Here is a 17,390-nt window from a genome sequence, read left to right as displayed (position 1 = left end):
AACAGAAAGAAGACCCATCCCCCCCTTCCCCCGAGTCCAGCACCTCAATAAAAGTGTTTTGCAATATAGCGCCTTGCTGAAAAAAGAAACAAAAAACCAACACCCCCCCACCACCCCTTCCCAAACAACCCGTTACAATACCCCCCACCCTGCACCCCTGCTTCCGACTATAAAGCCACCCCAACTCGTAGTGTGCCTGTCGCCCCCACATCTAAACCAAACTACAAAAAGTTAAGCTGAGGAGGAGAGAGACCCTCCGGTAGCTCAGTAACCTCCCCATTCCAGCTGTATGAAACTGCACATAATAATTAGAACCACAACAATAGGAAATACCCTAGTGACCCCAGGAGTCGTATGAGCGAGACTTATTCTTGGTCCATATGTCCACTCTCAACCCCACCAGATTGTCCCTCCAGATCTTGCCGGGCCGGCAACGTGTCCAACTAATCGGCCACCACTTCGGGCTTGTCGAAGAAATAGGTCCGTTCATCACGTTCGATCCTCAACTTGGACGGAAAAAGCATGGGATATTTGAGACCCATGTCCCGAAGCCGTCTCTTCACCCCCATGAAGCTGAGTCTCTGTCTTTTGAACCGCTTGAGTGAAGTCCGAAAAAAGCTGATAGATGAGTTCTCGAACTGCAAGGGCCCACCCGCACGAGAGGCCTGAAGAACAACGTCCCTGCCTCGAAAGTTAAAGATCCGCGCTATAATAGGCCTCGGCGGGGCGCCCACTTCCGGTCTTCCACCAGGGACTCTATGAGCTCGCTCCACGGTAAAAAATTTACTGAGTCCCTTGGGCCGTAGGTGGTTAGTGATAAGGTCTTCAACAAAGAGGTCAGCAGCTTGATTCTCCGCATTTTCCGGAACTCCGATTATACGGACATTGTTCCTTTGGGCCCACACTTCAAAACCCTCCAGGCGACGGACAACTGTGTCATTCACGGCCCTCAGATTTCAGACTTCAGTCTGCAACTCCACGACGTCATCCGTTAGACTTGACGTTTTAATATCTAGCGATTTGACCTTCTCGTTTGTTTTTGTAAGGCCCGTGCGAATCAAATTAACATCAATAGCCACTGTGTCCAATTTATGTGCTAGGGCCTCAATCTGCTGCCCGAGGGTTTACCTGACACCCTTGATTGCGCCCATAACATCCTGCAACGTTGGTTCGGTTGTCGAAGCAGAGGACTCCTTCGCCGCATCGTAGGACCTGCCCAGGCCAGTGGGCGATCCTTTAACTTGGGTATATCTATCCATGACATTGGACTGGGTACATCCACCCCTTCTGTTGGTTCTCAACTTCTGTTTGTCCCCCTCAGGTTTGCTCGCCATTTCAGGACGGTCTCAAGTCTGGAGAAGGGGGAACCAGTCTCCGGGTTAACAGGTTATAGACAAGGTCCTGGAAAGTACAAGATGGCCCTCGGGCCACGCACACGAATTAGCCCGAAAGAAGGACGGCGAACCCCCTAGGCTAAAATCAAATAAATCGTATATTTGTCCAATACGAGTAAGCGCCAAGAGGGGTATGAGCCGCCTCCACAATGAGGCGTCTCCCGATTCCAAGACCAGTCCAAGTGCCAAAACCGAAAGTGAAAGTGAGACTGGACCGGCCTCCTCCGCGAATTTGTGCCGATGTTGTTCAATTACACCTCGGGTACTCTGCCAACCCAAGCACCGGGCATCCAGGAGATGAGGGCCGCAAACTTCTCCACCTCACAACTTCGGCTCCCGGGGTTTAATCGGGACGCGGTTTTCAGCTTTCTCCTCTCTCGTGGTTCATACACTCAGACATCAACAGCAAACAGGATAACTGGCAGGATATATGCGGGAGGGTACGAGGGTCTCGGGAGCTCCTAGCTCACGTGGCCATCTTGGATGTACGCGAAGCTCCTCCCCCCCATAGCGTTACATATATAAGCTGCATTTTGATAAACACACGCTCTCTCACAAAACACAGGAACGACGTCGCAGATTTAATAACCAGCCAAAATATCGACATCATGTTTATTACCGAGACCTGGGCAGACCTTGCATCTGGCCCAGATTTTAACATCGCCACTCCAGCTGGCTATCAAGTAACAAGACTAGACAGATCGTCAGGGAAAAGAGGGGGGGGGCTAGCTATTATACATCGAACTAAGCTACCCATAAAAACCGAACCGCTTGATTACAACTGCGCGGAAGCCCTTGCCTTTACAATTTCTCTCTCTCCCATACAAACTTTTAAAGGAACCCTCCTTTATCGACCACCCACCTCACGTACGCTCTTCCTAAAATCACTTAACCCTTTATTAGAACCAGTAGCTGCCAATCAAGATTACACCATTTTGGGAGATTTTAACTTCCACTTGGAGAATGAGAAAGATAAGGACTCGCATACGCTGATCTCTGACTTTCTGGCCGCTGGCTTAGAACAGCAGGTCATTACAGCCACCCATCAAGCAGGGCACACTTTAGATGCCTTATTCACCAACAATGCCCACATTACTATTTCCACAGTGCTCCCTCTTACCTGGACAGATCATCTAGCTGTCAAATTCACAATCTCAGTTAAATCTCATAAGAACACCTCCACTAGCATTTGCCCTTCGATTCTATGTCGCGACTGGAAAAATATTGATGTCACTGCCCTACACAACATCTTGGAATCTTCGATACCCGAAGATAGACCCGATCCTCACGAAGCTTCTCTGAACTATCAACGCTGGTTGCTTAAGGCACTAGATCACCTAGCTCCCAAAAAAAAAATGCAGCCAAACCGCATCAAACCTTCTGCGGCTTGGTTCTCGGAGTCATTACGGCTCGAGAGACAACGCTGCAGAAACTTGGAGCGGCGTTGGCGCAGGAACTATGCTAACCTCGACAGAGAGACCTATAAGAACGCGCTGACTAGCTATAGAAAGCTGATCACTGCGGAAAAATGCGCCTTTTACAGCACACAAATAGAAAACGCTCTCAACTCCAACAAACAACTGTAACAAGTGGTAAAAGACCTAGCCAATCCTCCTGCCCCACCCTCCGTCGAACCATCCCAATCATTCTGCAACAAGGTGGCAGACTTTTTTCAGGCCAAGGTTAACGATATTTTCGATAAATTTACCACAACATCGACCACAGATATAGTCTCCCCGGAGACTCCTCCTCGGTCATTAAAACCAATCTTAGAGGCTTTCATACCACCTGCATCCATGATGGAGCTCATAAACACTGTTAAGTCAGGATCCCCACTGGACCCTTGCCCCCCCACGTATCATCAAATCAGTATCTGACCTAATAGCCCCAGTACTTACCAACATCTGTCAAGCTATATTTCAGACAGGTGTATTTCCCGTAATCTGGAAAAAGGCAACTGTAACACCCCTTCTGAAAAAACCCGCATTAAATCCCTCAGAGCCCAAAAACTACCGTCCAATTGCCTCTCTCCCCTATCCTTCAAAAATAATTGAAAAGGTAATGAACCAACAGCTGTCGACCTTTATTGACCAGAACAACCTGCTGGACAACACGCAGTTCGGGTTTAGGAAGGGCCATGGGATGGAGACAGCTCTGATAAAAGCGGCAGAGGAGGTCAGGATCATCATGGATAGGGGTGGCGCTGCTATCTTAATACTCCTGGATTTATCCGCAGCCTTCGACACGGTCGATCATTCTATTCTGATCGACCGTGTCGCCGCCCTCTGCATCCAGGGCAGGGCCAGAGCAACGCTAGCATCCTTTCTGGCCAACAGGATACAGACCGTGAAGATGGGAAATTTCAGCTCCCCTGATTTCTCTCTCCCTTGTGGTGTCCCCCAGGGCTCCTCGCTAAGTCCGACACTTTTCAACATCTACGTGTCGGACTTGGCGAGGGTAATCAAGTCATTCGGCATAGGGCTTACATCGTACGCCGACGACACACAGCTGGTCCTGGAGATACACAAAAATGGAGAAGCTGTGGCAGCGAATTTTCAGGCAGGCATGAAGGCAATCAGCACATGGATGAACCGGAATTGCTTAAAGCTAAATTCCGACAAGACGGAGGTATTGGTTTTTGGTGAACTGACTCCGTCTTGGTCTCCGGTCTGGTGGCCTTCGGAACTGGGTATGCCTCCATTGCCAGTAGCCAAGGTGAAAAACTTGGGCGTGCTTTTTGACAGGAAGCTTACGTTCCTTAGTCACGCCAATGCCGTGGTCTCTGCCTCCTTTTTCACTTTGAGAATGGTGAAGAAACTGCTCCCTTTTCTTCCTCCCACTGCTGGTAAAACTTTAATGTCCTCCTTGGTACTATCCAAGGTGGACTATTGCAATGGCCTACTGCTCAATGCACAGGAACAAGTGGTGAGCAAGCTACAGCTTGTTCAAAATGCTGCTGCAAGGATCCTCATGGGGATACCAAAACACGCCTCTATCTCTCCTACAATTCGAGAGCTTCACTGGCTACCCATAAGAAGCAGGATAAAGTTCAAGGCCATGTGCATTACTCACAAGGCCTTGAACAATAATGGTCCCGACTTCTTCAAAAGCGCTTTCAAAATCTATAAACCCAGTCGAACACTGCGGTCATCCACGGCCCAACAGCTCCAAATTCCTCCAACAAAAAAGGTAACATGGGGAGACAGACGTTTTGTAGTGGCTGCATCAAAACTATGGAACCAGATTCCTCCCCAGATCAAGGAACACACTTCGCTGTTTTCCTTTCGAAAACATCTTAAAACATGGCTCTTTAACCAGTAACATCTTTTCACAACCCTCGTAATCTGCTTACACTAGCGCCGAGACACCGTAAGGTATTTGCGCGCTTTAGAAATTTTAAAAATAAATAAACAGCTTGCATTATCGACTAGTGATTCTAAATCTCCGCTCACACATCCACTATCACAGGGAGGACTTGAAAGAAAAGCTTAATGTGGGGGTGTCACCCTCGATACTTAAAGTTGAAATACTTTTAAGCCTGCCTTGTGAGTGCCTGCTTTATTGCAGACAATGTATACACGTTTCCAACACAACACACCGGCTTTACAGCAAAACTTTCCAACTTATCAAAGGAGCGACGCTCACATTACCAATGAATGTTTTAAGTGACAGGCGTATGAGGCTTTAACGATGATAAAAAACAATTTGTCTAATGTTCCACATGACTTCTGGCTTTTATCAGCTCAGTCGCAAGCTGTGCAGTGGTCCAGCGGCGCCCCTCCCCCTTCCGTTCCTGCTCAAACATCAGTAATATCCTTTTAAATGAATTTAGATGGGGTTAGGCTTTTAAGGTTCAAAAGAATGGTCTTTTCTTGTCCGGGCAGCATGCGAGTATTTTAGAGGATTAACAGATGACCCCCTGTCACCTCGACGTTTGTATCCAACAGTAAAGTGCACTCTGGGAAATGTAGTCGTGGTGCAATTCATCTGCACTAACAGGTGGTGGAGCAGAAATCGAAAAGTGATGCTTTGGCGTATATTAACTGCGGCGCTCAAGCTTCCTAGTTCCATGCAGCGTGAGCGCCTATTTCCACATCATCCTTGGATATGTGGTCCTGCTGAGAAGTCATAAAATCGTAATTACAAGTATCAAAATATAAATCTACACACACCACCAGGCAAACGCCAATCTACACACACTGTCATCAAGCGCTAGTCCACTCACACTGTCATCAAACGCGAGTCCACACACACCATTAGCCAAGTGCAAGCCCACACACACAACCCCCAAAATGCCAGCCAGAGCTCAGTACACACAGTCTCTCTCTCTCTCTCTCTCTCTCTCTCTCTCTCTCTCTCTCTCTCTCTCTCTCTCTCTCTCTCTCTCTCTCTCTCTCTCTCTCTCTCTCTCTAGGGGCAGAAAGACTTTTTTTTTGGGCAACCCTCACCCCTGCGTTTAAAATAATTCCTGGTGCCTAATGGGCCTTCTGCCCCGCCCCCCCCCCCCTCCCTGGGGTGGGAGCAGATCAGGGGCTATTGCCCCATCTGCCTCCAGGGCAGAAAGACTGAGAATTGTTTTTTTGGGGGGAGGGGAGGGAGAGGGGGGGCGGCAGAGGGGGTATATTGGCATGGCCATTTTGGGCAGCCCCTACTTATAAAAAAACAAAAACAATCGTTGCTTCCTAGTGGGCTTTCTGTCACCCCTGGTGGCAGATTAGGGTCTACTGCCTACTAGGCTAAGATAACCCCCTGAGCACAGAGGCATTAAAACTGAAATGAGCCTTTCAGTTTCGGTTTCACTGAAATGAAGTCAGCGTGACGTTCCTGCTTATCGCCATTTCAGAGAAACAATCAGAACATCCTCCCCCAGCTCCCGAGGCTGATTTGATTGAAAGGAAATCCCTCTGGTGCCCGCACCAGAGGGCTTTCCTGTGCCATATGCATGGACGGCCGGGAGCCCTCCGATGCACATGAGCACTGGTGTGTCGGACGGCTCCCAGCTGTTCAACTCACCGAAGGGGCTAAAAGAGGAAGATGGCTGCTGTGTTTTGGTTTATATGGACTGTAGTGGAGGTCTAATTCTGGAATTTTAGGTGTGCTTAAAATCTGCTTTAAAGTGCTGCAGTTTGGAGTGGCAATAAAAGGTTATGCACAATGTTAGCATCTGTGTCTTTAATGATATCCAGATTCTCTGATCATTTAAACTAGGAGAATCTTCATTCTCCATCGGCGGAATCTATTGTCTCTGGGAAGCTTGTGCAGTGCTGATGCCATTGCTGTACCTAGTATGTGCAGTTGGCCCAGCTACAATCTCTGTTGTACTTAATATGTGTGAGAAGCCTGAACAACTGCTGCCTGAGCTCAGGCTCTGAAGTTTCTTCTTCTGCTTCTGCTGCACCGATTCTGAGAACATTGGGAAAAATAGTATGGCTGCTGTATGATCAAACTATCAAATACATTCTTACTTCGATCTTTGCCAATTCAAGTACTAACAGTGTTGCTTGAGCAGAGTGTTCCAGTGCTTTCTAGTGAGCCATAGATTTGGGTTTATGCTGTGTTATGTGTTTAGAGCATTCCTGCAATAGCTAGGCTATAAGCAAGTACCACCCATTTACTGTCCGTTCCTTAGTGTTTGAAATATGGTAAATTCATAAAGAGATCCGTTGTGAAACTTGTTCAGGGTTGCAATTGATATAGAAATGCAAACTTCATTTAAAAAAGAAAATCTAAAAACCCTCACAACATTAAAACAATATCACCAAATAGCATACCCAAAATGTATAACTATTTGTGTGCTCTAATAGGACACCGAAAATGTTACATCAATTAAAAATATTTTTTTGCAAGAGAAGGACACTCAGGTCCTATTGTGTTATTTTGTAATTATTTCAGTCATTTAAGTTTCTGTTTCCTTTAAGGGAAAAAATTTTTTTAGAATGATGATTACAACCGTTTGAACCTCCTAGTATGCAATTTGAATCACAGCAACACTGAACTGAGCCTCGTTTGGATAAGCTACAAAGATCAATATTTCCTTTATTGGATAGTTCTCTGATCACTGCCCGAAAGGCCGTCTTTCTATACGTTCTTCTTTGGGAGGGCTGAGATGTCACAGATAGCAAGGATGAGCTTTAACGGAGCACCTGAGGCATTGCATTCTGGAGATAGAATTGTTAGGGATAGACCCTATTCGTGTTGGTTGAGCATGCTGCGTTTGGGGTTGTGGGTTGTCTCCTGGTTTGAAACCCATGGACAGCAGAACCGGGATCCCCGGACCAGAAGCTTGAACAAGAGCGGACATTAGATAGTGTCATCATTCTTTCCTCTCCGACTAATGTGTTTAGGTTACTTCTTTATTTGCTGTTGTTTATAGAGAAGGTTGGTGGTTACTTTACCTTTTCATGATCAAAACTTATATTTCTTGGGGCGTGGCTACGAGCGCGGCAATGGCGGTCGCAGCTTCCTAGAGCTCCCGCTTGCCCGAGATTTATCCGCCCGATTATCCTGTCCCCGAGCCTCTACCACACTCCCAGAGCGAGGCGATTGCTGCGGAGAGCACCGGACATCTTCCGGTGCGGCCAACAGAGACTTTGACGCCTTGGTCGCTGCGGGGAGATTGGGAACAGAGTGCGGCCTGGTGTGTGGCTGAAGCCGGGACCTAAATTTTGGCGCTCCCCGTCCGGGAGACACCCGAGTGGCGCGGCTGCCTCGCCGCCTTCCCTGAGCTACCTGGACCCAGCGAGACAGGTGGGGGCGGAATCGGTCCCCCCCGGGGACCCGGCTGCGGCACCACTACATCAAGGGGGCGAGGATCGCCCCACAGGCTGCGGGGGGCCTAGCGGAACCGGCGGAGCCGGGGCCTCAATTTTCGCGACTCCCGCCCGAGGTTGGCTGTGAGCAGTTGCCGCTCCCGAGCTTGGAGGACGCCTGGCTGCTGCCTCGCTACACTTGAGGCCCAATACACGGCAGTGTGTCAGTCGGCGGGCCCTGTGGCGGGCGGCTAGTCGTGGATGCCCCCTCCTGGACCCCCAGACACCGCTGGCAGAGACGGTAGGCCCACTGGTGAGCAGAAGGTGGACACGCCCGATCCATAGCTTTGAGGGCCACGAGTGGTGTGGGGGTGATTCCCAGGGCCTGCCCTGCCTTCCCTGGACTGTGACGAGAGGGGAGAGTCCGGCTGCCCGCTTCTGGTGGAGGATCGTGCTCGGCAGGCGGAGTCCCCACTGGGTTAGACGAAGGGCGTGGGGGACCCCCTTTGCCACGCCGGTGTTGATTGTTGGTGGCCCGTGGGCAGGTGACGATCATGACCCGAGGTGGAGGCGGCAGCCAATCCAAGCAACCGACCATAGACACATTCACAGGGCCAACTGGGGGTCCGGGCCCGTCAGGTGGGGGTCAGCATCAACCGCCCCCCCCCCCGGATAATACCGCGCTTATGGCCGCCATCACCCAATCTAGGGATATGCTGGACGCTAAAATCGGCGCAGTGGGCGCAGATGTTACCCTGATCCGCCAAGACCTGCGGAATGCGGTGGCGCGGATTACTGAGGCGGAGTCCAGAATCTCTGTAGTGGATGACGATGTTGGGTCCTTGAAGAAACGGCTGGCGGTGGTGGAATCGGTGCAGAAGAATCTGGCGCTTCGGGCTGAGGATGCCGAAGGTCGCGCCCGCCGCAACAACCTCCGATTTGTTGGTTTTCCGGAACGCTGTGAGAAGGGGAACATGGAACAGTTCCTTACCCAGTGGCTGCTGAGCTGGATGCCTCCGGAGAGCCTGTCCTCGTGCTTCATCATTGAGCGCGCTCATCGCGCCTTGACCCAGAGGCCGCCGGAGGGTGAACGGCCCAGGGCGGTGATCGCTCGGCTATTGAACTACCATGATCGCGACGTTATCCTGAGGGAAGCTAGGTCCAAAGATGCCATCCTCTATGAAAACCACAAGATCATGGTGTTCCCCGACTATACCAAAATCGTGCAGCAGAGACGACAATCCTTCATGAATGCTAAGGCGAAGCTCCGTGGTCTGGGTCTCCAATACTCCCTGCTGTACCCTGCTCGTCTGAGAGTGATCTTCCAGTCCAAGACATTGTTTTTTGATACTCCGGAGGATTTGTTTCGTTGGACGGATGAAACGGTGGCGCTCCGGCCACATGCCCAGCCGGGATTGAATCCGGAGTCCTCGAGGGGTTCCTCACCGGAACGCGGACATCACCCGACCAAGAGTAGAAGACACCGGAGATCTAGATCGCGGAAGCGTTCGGCCTCTGCCGCTGGTGCGCCGGGAGGCCACAGAACCGAAGACTCTGACCTGTCCGAGAAGTGACATTGCTACTTTCAGGTACTCTGTGCTCCTGGCGGGGTAGCATGGCTACCGGGGATGAGTGGAGTAGGGGCGGTGGCCCGGCGACTTGGACGCCTTCCTGATGCCTTGATATCTTCTCGAAACTATGTTCGTAGAAGTTGAGTGGGGTGGTGGGTACAGGCTTGGGTACAGCCGATTGGGGGCTGTCCCTCTCCTACCTTTGTAGGAGTTTTCTTTTGGGGGGGGGGTTGTAAGGATGGGCCTAAGGGGGTTGGGATCCATTGGCATGGTAGGTCCTGGGCCCTCTGTTTTGGGCTTGGGATCGCCCATGCCGCGACAGATGCTTCATGGTTCTGTGAGGTGTAGGGGAGGGGGGTTGGGGGAATGGGCAGTTGAAAGGGGACTGGCAGTTGCGGTCCCTGCAGTTTTTGGGCGTTGGGGTGGTAAGGGTGAGATGCACATGCTTTCTATGAGGATGCGGATGTTGTTGAGTGGTGGGTGGTGTGGACACAAGGGGCCTTCCTGGCGGACTCCATCTGACCATGGCTGATACTACGCACAGGCTCCCGGTGGAGTCCCTACGAGTAGTCACGTGGAATGTCAGGGGGATGCTGGACAAAGTGAAACGTGGGGCGGTCTTGCGCTGGGGGAAAAGGGCCGCTGCCGATGTGCTTCTGCTTCAGGAGACACATATGATGGGGTCGAAGGCACTCAGCCTGCAGCGATTGGGCTATCAACAGGTGTACCATGCTGGCTTTACCAGGGGGTCCAGAGGGGTGGCTGTGCTAGTCCACCGTAGGGTGCAATTCGTACACGAGAAGACGTGGGCTGACCCACAGGGTCGTTATTTGTTTGTCAGGGGCAAGGTGGGTACGGAGCCCGTGGTTCTTGGGAGTGTCTATGCCCCCCCCCCCCCCCCCCTGCAATGGGCCCTAGCTGAGAGGATTTTCCAGGTATGGGGGGATGTCCCGGAGTCCCTAGCGGTGGTTGGGGGAGACTGGAACGAGGTGATGGATGCTTGTATGGACCGCAGGGGGCGCCGAGGGCCGGGTGGGCTGACCCCCCCCCCCTTTTCTCCTCCTCCCCCCCCCCCCTCCCTCTACTAGGCTGCGAGCGATGTGTGATGGACTGGGCTGGATTGATGCTTGGCGACATATGCACCCTACTTCACGTGAATATACGTTTGTGTCTGCTGTACATGGTTCCTTTTCTCGCTTGGACTACATGTTTGTTCCCCGAGTGTGCATGTGCAGAGTGCGCGCGGTGGAGATTTTGCCTAGGGGGATGTCTGATCATTCCCCGGTTTCGATCGACATAGAACTTATTAAGAAACGCCAGCCCTTTCGATGGAGGATGTCCTCGTGGCATCTTCAGCAACCTAGCTATGTTAAGCACCTCCGGGAGGCCATTGATCATTACTGGCGGGAGAACCTTGTTGAGGATATCGACGCGGTCGTGGTGTGGGAGGCTTTGAAGCCCACGGTAAGAGGGGTAGATATCGCTTGGGCCGCTGCGGCTCGCCGTGGACGCCGTGAGGCGATCGTGGCAGCTGCGGCGCTAGTGGAGACACTGGAGCGGCAGAGTCGGGGGGGAGGAGATGAAATTAGTGTGCGACTGCTTCTCCAGGCGCAGCAGTCCTACGCGTCGGTCCTGCTGGACGAGGCCAGACAGGCATGGCTGACCACGCGGAGCAGGATTTGCCAGTGGGGTGACAAGTCGAGCTCTATGCTCTATAGACTATGCCAGTATAGCATCAAACCCGACACGCTGCCCGGTCTTCTGGCGGAGGATGGCGCGGCGATTACTGACCCTGTCAGCCTAGCGGCGAGCTTTGCCGCCTACTTTGGAACGCAATACGCCCCGTGTGATAACCTGACGGGTGAGGAAGTCGCCAAGTTCATCGATGACCTGCCCCCTAAAATGGTGTCTGATGAAGCCAGGAAATCTCTGGATGCTCCTCTCACGGCAGAGGAACTTGGGGAAGCCCTGGGACAGCTCAATGCGGGTAAGGCCCCCGGGCCGAGCGGTTATCCCTGTGAATTTTATAAAAAATTCTACACGCAATTGGGACCCCACTTTCGGCGTGCACTGGAAGCGGCGCGTACTCAGGGCAGGCTGCCGCCTGATTGGCGTCATGCTGAAATTGTGGTTTTTCCGAAGCCGGGTAAGCCCCCTGATAGGCACGACTCATCTCGCCCCATCTCGTTACTCAATATAGAAGCCAAAATACTGGCTAAGGCCCTGGCGAATCGGTTGCTTCCATACATAGCGGAACTGGTACACCCCGACCAATCGGGCTTTATGCCTGGCAGGGCTACACGCCACAATATTCGGCGTGCGTGGGCTGCGATCGGGGCTATGGGGGCCACGGGCGAGCGGGCTGCTCTGTTGCTTGCCGACATCAATAAGGCGTTCGACTCAGTGAGCTGGACATACCTGTTTGCGCTCCTGCCCCGTCTCAACCTAGGCCCTGTTGTTATATCCTATGTTAAGCTACTATATACTGATATCACGGCCGCTGTGCGTGTTGCCGGGGCTGTGTCGGAGACCTTCCGCGTTGGCCGGGGTACCCGACAGGGATGCCCTCTATCTCCCTATCTTTTTGCCCTTGCTATGGAGCCGTTGGCCGCCTGGGTGCGTATAGATGCGCAAATCCGAGGATTTGTATGGCCCCAGGGCCTATCTGATAGGATCGCGCTGTACGCGGATGACGTCCTTTTCTTCCTGACGGACCTGCGTCGCTCCGGGCCACGGGTATTGGAAATAATGCGGGTCTTTGGCGACGTTTCGGGCTTATACCTAAACCTCAGTAAATCCACCTTGTGGGTCCTGGGAGGTGGTGCAGTGTCGGACCCCTGGACACTAGACCTGCGAGTGGCGACTGATGGCCTACAATACCTGGGTGTGTTCCTGTCTGAGTCCGCGACCCTCGCGTGGGAGCGTTCTGTGCTGCCGGTTTGGGAACGGGTGCAGACCGATGTTAAAACGTGGTCCCGGATGCCTCTTAACATCTTTGGCCGGTCCGCCATCTTTAAGATGGTGGCGCTTCCACGCCTTCTATACCAATTGCAAAACTATCCCCATTCGGTTCCAGCCTCATGGTTTCGGTGAGTGAATTCGGTCTTGGGGCAGTTCCTGGGGGCCGGGGGTTCTGCCAGGGTGGCGTTACGCACGTGCTTCCTCTCTACCTACTGTGGAGGACTCGCCACCTCGGACCTTTTGTCCTACTATCAAGCAGCTCACCTACTCGTCCTTAATGACTGGTGGTACGGTGATAGAGGCGACCCGGCATATGCGTTAGAGCGCGCACTGATGGGCGATAACACTCTCCACACGCTCCTCTAGTCTGCCCGGCTGCGACGGGGCTTGCCTAGTGTCACGAAGACGGTCTTCCTTGTTTGGCGTCAGGCGTTGCGACGCATGGGCTGGTGGGGTAAGCTGACTGCGGAAACGCCGCTGTGGCGTAATGGCAGATTGCCTGCGCTGGCCTCCTTGCCAGGTTTCGGTGGCTGGGACGCGATCGAGATCTCGTCGCTGGGTGATGTGCTGTCTGGAGCCGCTCTTAAGCCGTTCCAGGACCTTAGTGAGGAGTTCCACTTGCCGCGGACTCAGTTTTTCCGTTATCTGCAGCTGCGGCATGCGCTCACACCGTATATTGCCGACTTGGAATCGCTCCCCGAATTTAGCCCTATTGAAGTGAAGCTGTTCATGGGGGAGCTCGGGGACAAAAAAGTGTCCCGAATATACCAAACGATGGTCACCCACTGCGCCTCCGACCTTCTTCCCCTGCGGACGGCATGGGAGGCAGATGTCGGTTCCCTAGACGAAGACGACTGGCGGGAGGCCCTGGAATCCCCGCGAGGGACTGCTATCGCGATGAGGCTCAGGTTCATCCAATTTAAAATCCTCCACAGGGCCTATTTTACGCGTGAGCGCCTCTGGAAAGCTGGACTGATTGAATCGCCGGAATGCTTGCGTTGTGGTGTAGAGGTAGGCTCGCTGCTACATACCCTGTGGCTGTGTCCTAGAATTGCTGGCTTTTGGAGAGGTGTGTGGTGTTGCTTGTCTGAAGTGCTAGGATGGGACCTGCCCCGCACACATCGGTTAGGTTTGCTTCATATTCTCGAGGGGGTGGGAGGGAATAGCTATAAGCGCCACCTCCTGCTGTTGGGGTTGGTACTAGCCAAGAGAGATCTGGCGCGGGCTTGGAAGGACGAACGGGCTCCCCCTCTGTGTGTTTGGAAGGCTGGATTGGACTTTTGTATGGGCCTGGAGCGCCCGATCTTTGAAGCACGAGGGTGCCCCCGCAAACACTTTAGGATATGGAAAAGATGGGCCGAGTATAGGGACTTGCCACTAGACCCCCCAGTTGAACCCGAGGAAGAACCCTAGGCCTCCCCCATGGCGTGGGCTTGTGTCTAGCGCCAGACCGACCACTTTATACTCACTTAAGGCTGTTCCTTCTTCGCATGTGCACGGGGTTAGGGAGGGACTGCGGGGTGGGATAGGTTGAGGGTGGTTGGGTGTTGGGGATGGGAACGGGTGGGGGGTAGTTTTGAATAAATGCAATTTGAAGTATGTTTAATTCAGATTCCGATCCTGCTCTATGTAATGTATTCAAATGCTTGGTGGTTTCTCCTGACTGTGGGGTACCACACTCATTGTCTTGCTTGAATATTCAATAAAATCTGTTGTGGAAAACTTATATTTCTTAAAAAATGACTACTAGAGAAATCCATAGGGAGTTTTATATTTGCTCACTGCTTCCTGAAGCGAGACAACCTACAGTATAGCATAGGAGGTAGGGGGTGTTTTTTTGTCTGGATGAGGGACATGAAAAACTGTACTCTTGTGCTGCTTGCTAGACCTGTCCTTTGCATATTTGTTGCATGATAAAGTGAATGGGGAAGGTGTAAGAGAAGACAGTAAAGAGATGGACAGTAACTCTTCCATATAAGACGATTGTATTGGCATTGGACTTCATACCTGACAACTTATTATTCCTCCAGTATCATAATGAAGAAAGGTAATTGCACAATGGTTGGATGAGAGTTGAGTTATTTTCAAATTTAAATTAACAGCATTGAGGAATTGTGACCTAACCGTGTGAGTCTTTGAATAAAACACAGCCTCCTTAGTAACCATAATACATGGGTGCCCAGATATTTTAAAGTAAACATGCAGATGTTTCAAGGGGTTAACTGCTACTTTGAAGAACACTTTTTAGTTGTAATTTAAGTGTTTTAATGAGGAAACCTAAATTGGAATTACAGTTATGGATTTGGAGATGCCTTTTTGAAACTTAGTCTCAAAGAAAATCTGAATATTCATCCTTATTTCTCACTGTGTTCATCTCAAAAAGACTCGGCTTTTGGAAAATGATAATCAAAGTAGGTGAAGCGATGCTAGGGGCAGTCAGAGTCCGCTGTGTATATTATTCTGCAGGACACAACAATTTATTACTTTACTGCAGATTTTTTAGTTATCTGCAATTGGAATTTCTGCAAAGTTTCTGCAGATGCTTTACATTCAGTCATTTTTCTGCAGATTTTCCAACTGTCTCAATTTCGAGGCGTAGGCAAGAATATAAAGGCATAGGAGTGAAAGGAGGAATGACTGGGCCCAAGAAGGCAAAGCCATAATGGCTGCCATAGTAGCAACCATGCAGGAACCAAATGTAAAATGTAATTTTAATATATGATTAAGTATCAAGGACCCCCTGAAGGAATGAATGGACCAGTCCTAGGTCAGGGAAAAATAAGTGAAATAAAAGAACCTAGGCACTATGGTATTGTAAATTGTCAAACTTTAAGAAATAACAAAGAGTTGGGACTACACAGGATCAGTATCTAACATTTAATAATATTCATATTAAAAACAGACGAAGCTTTCGACAGATTGATCTGGGTTAAAACTTCGAACAAATGCATCACAATACATAAAAATACAAACAAAAAATGAATCAATTATCAATACATTATAATTTCAATCATACAAAACTCACAAATAGCAAAAAATGGCACAATTATTATTTTCACAAAAATCACAAATATAAAAAAAAGGGTGGCAAAATTAATGTTTTTCTTGACGCGCGTTTCGGCGCCAGCGCCTTCTTCTGGAGGAGCCACAGTATATTCTAAAAATAAAGAGAATACATTTATTATCTAAACCTAAATTAAAAAGAAAATACATTTAATATAACATTTAAAAATAACCTGAACCTGTAACATCCTAATAACCTCTTATGTTTAACAAGTATACATCAATAATATAAACCCAAATACGGGTTTTCCATTTCCTTGTACATTTTACGACTGGGGAAGAAACCCAGTTCAGAGGGAAAGTGCACGAAGAAACAAATCAAAAATGGGACATGGGGCCCTTAGAGACACAGGTAATACTAACAAGGATAAGAATGAAACAGAATGTCTTTAAGATCAATTTCATTTTTGGAAGAGCAAACGATTTTAAAGCCAGTTCCTAAATTTTAAAACATGAGAATAATTTTGATCTCATCATATCGTTGTGTGTTGATCACTTACTGGACAATCACTTGGATCAATGCCTTCAATTGATAGAAAACGGAATGGAAGTGGCGCATATCCTATGAGCCTACGGATAAAGCGACCTACAGAGAAGCAATTAGGAACTACAAAAACGAAATTAGAGATAAACAATCCACATATTATACGGAAAAGATTAAACTGGCAAAATCTAAGCCTAAAGAAATTTATCAGATTATGAAAACACTGACCAGGCTGCCATCACCGTCATCAGGCGATGACAACTCATCCTCTCGATGTGAGGAACTGGCCAATGCCTTTTTTCTAAAAGTAAACACAATCTATCTCTCCTTCTCTGACCCAGAAACTGATTTGTCCCCGCGAAAACCTAATCTACCGATTACATCAGCGGTCTCCCTCCATAACAACTCTCTGGACCACTTCCCAATGCTGCACCTTGACACCCTTGAGACCTTAATAAACCAAATTAAATCAGGCTCACCTTGTGACCCTGCCCCCCCTGAGATGCTGACCCTAGTTAATAAAGCCATTCTTCCCAATTTAATGGAGCTGTTGAATTCTTCTATCACGAGTAGGATAGTTCCACAGTCCTGGAAACACGCCATGGTCCGAGCATTGTTAAAAAAAAAACACCCTTGATCCAACTAATTTTAACAACTATCGCCCGATATCACTGCTTCCCTGGGCTACCAAGATCTTAGAGGAACACATCCACATCAGTGTAACTCAGTTCTTCGAGCATAACCACCTGCTCGACACCTCCCAGACTGGCTTTCGCCCAAGACATGGCACGGAGACAGCCTTGTTGGCAGTGACAGAAGAGACTAGGTGGATACTCGATCAGCGAGGATCAGTGGCAGTGATCCTCCTTTATCTGAGCGCCGCCTTCGATACGGTCAACCATAAAATACTTCTGGACCGCCTCCTCGATATGGGAATCTCGGGAGAAGCCCTGGAGTGGTTCAGGTCTTTTCTATCAGACCGAACCTTCCAGGTATTTGAAGGCACATCGGTCTCTTCGAGGAAGCCTCTGGGATGTGGGGTTCCGCAGGGCTCTTCATTGAGCCCTACGCTCTTTAATGCCTACATGAGACCGCTGGCTGGAATAGTACGCCCGCATGGTATTAACATAATTACCTATGCGGATGATACCCAGCTAGTGGTCTCTAT

The 17,390-nt window shown here is 50.0% G+C and overlaps 1 protein-coding gene and 1 long non-coding RNA gene across 4 annotated transcripts in view; one reads left to right on the top strand and one right to left on the bottom strand.

Annotated features, from left to right (window-relative positions):
• PNPLA7 (patatin like domain 7, lysophospholipase) overlaps positions 1 to 17,390 on the top strand; it is a 1,524,034-nt gene that overhangs the window by 50,564 nt on the left and 1,456,080 nt on the right. The window lies entirely within an intron of this gene.
• Positions 15,698 to 17,390, bottom strand: part of LOC144754390 (uncharacterized) — a 103,374-nt gene continuing 101,681 nt past the window's right edge. The window contains exon 3 of the long non-coding RNA XR_013594718.1: positions 15,698 to 15,832. This is a non-coding gene — a long non-coding RNA (uncharacterized LOC144754390). The remainder of the gene's footprint in view (positions 15,833 to 17,390) is intronic.

The sequence above is a fragment of the Lissotriton helveticus genome, chromosome 5_1 (genome assembly GCF_964261635.1).
Source record: "Lissotriton helveticus chromosome 5_1, aLisHel1.1, whole genome shotgun sequence".
In the NCBI taxonomy this organism is placed as follows: Eukaryota; Metazoa; Chordata; class Amphibia; order Caudata; family Salamandridae; genus Lissotriton; species Lissotriton helveticus.
The sequence above is the reverse complement of the archived record's forward strand: the minus strand, read 5'-3'. Positions and strand labels throughout refer to the sequence as shown.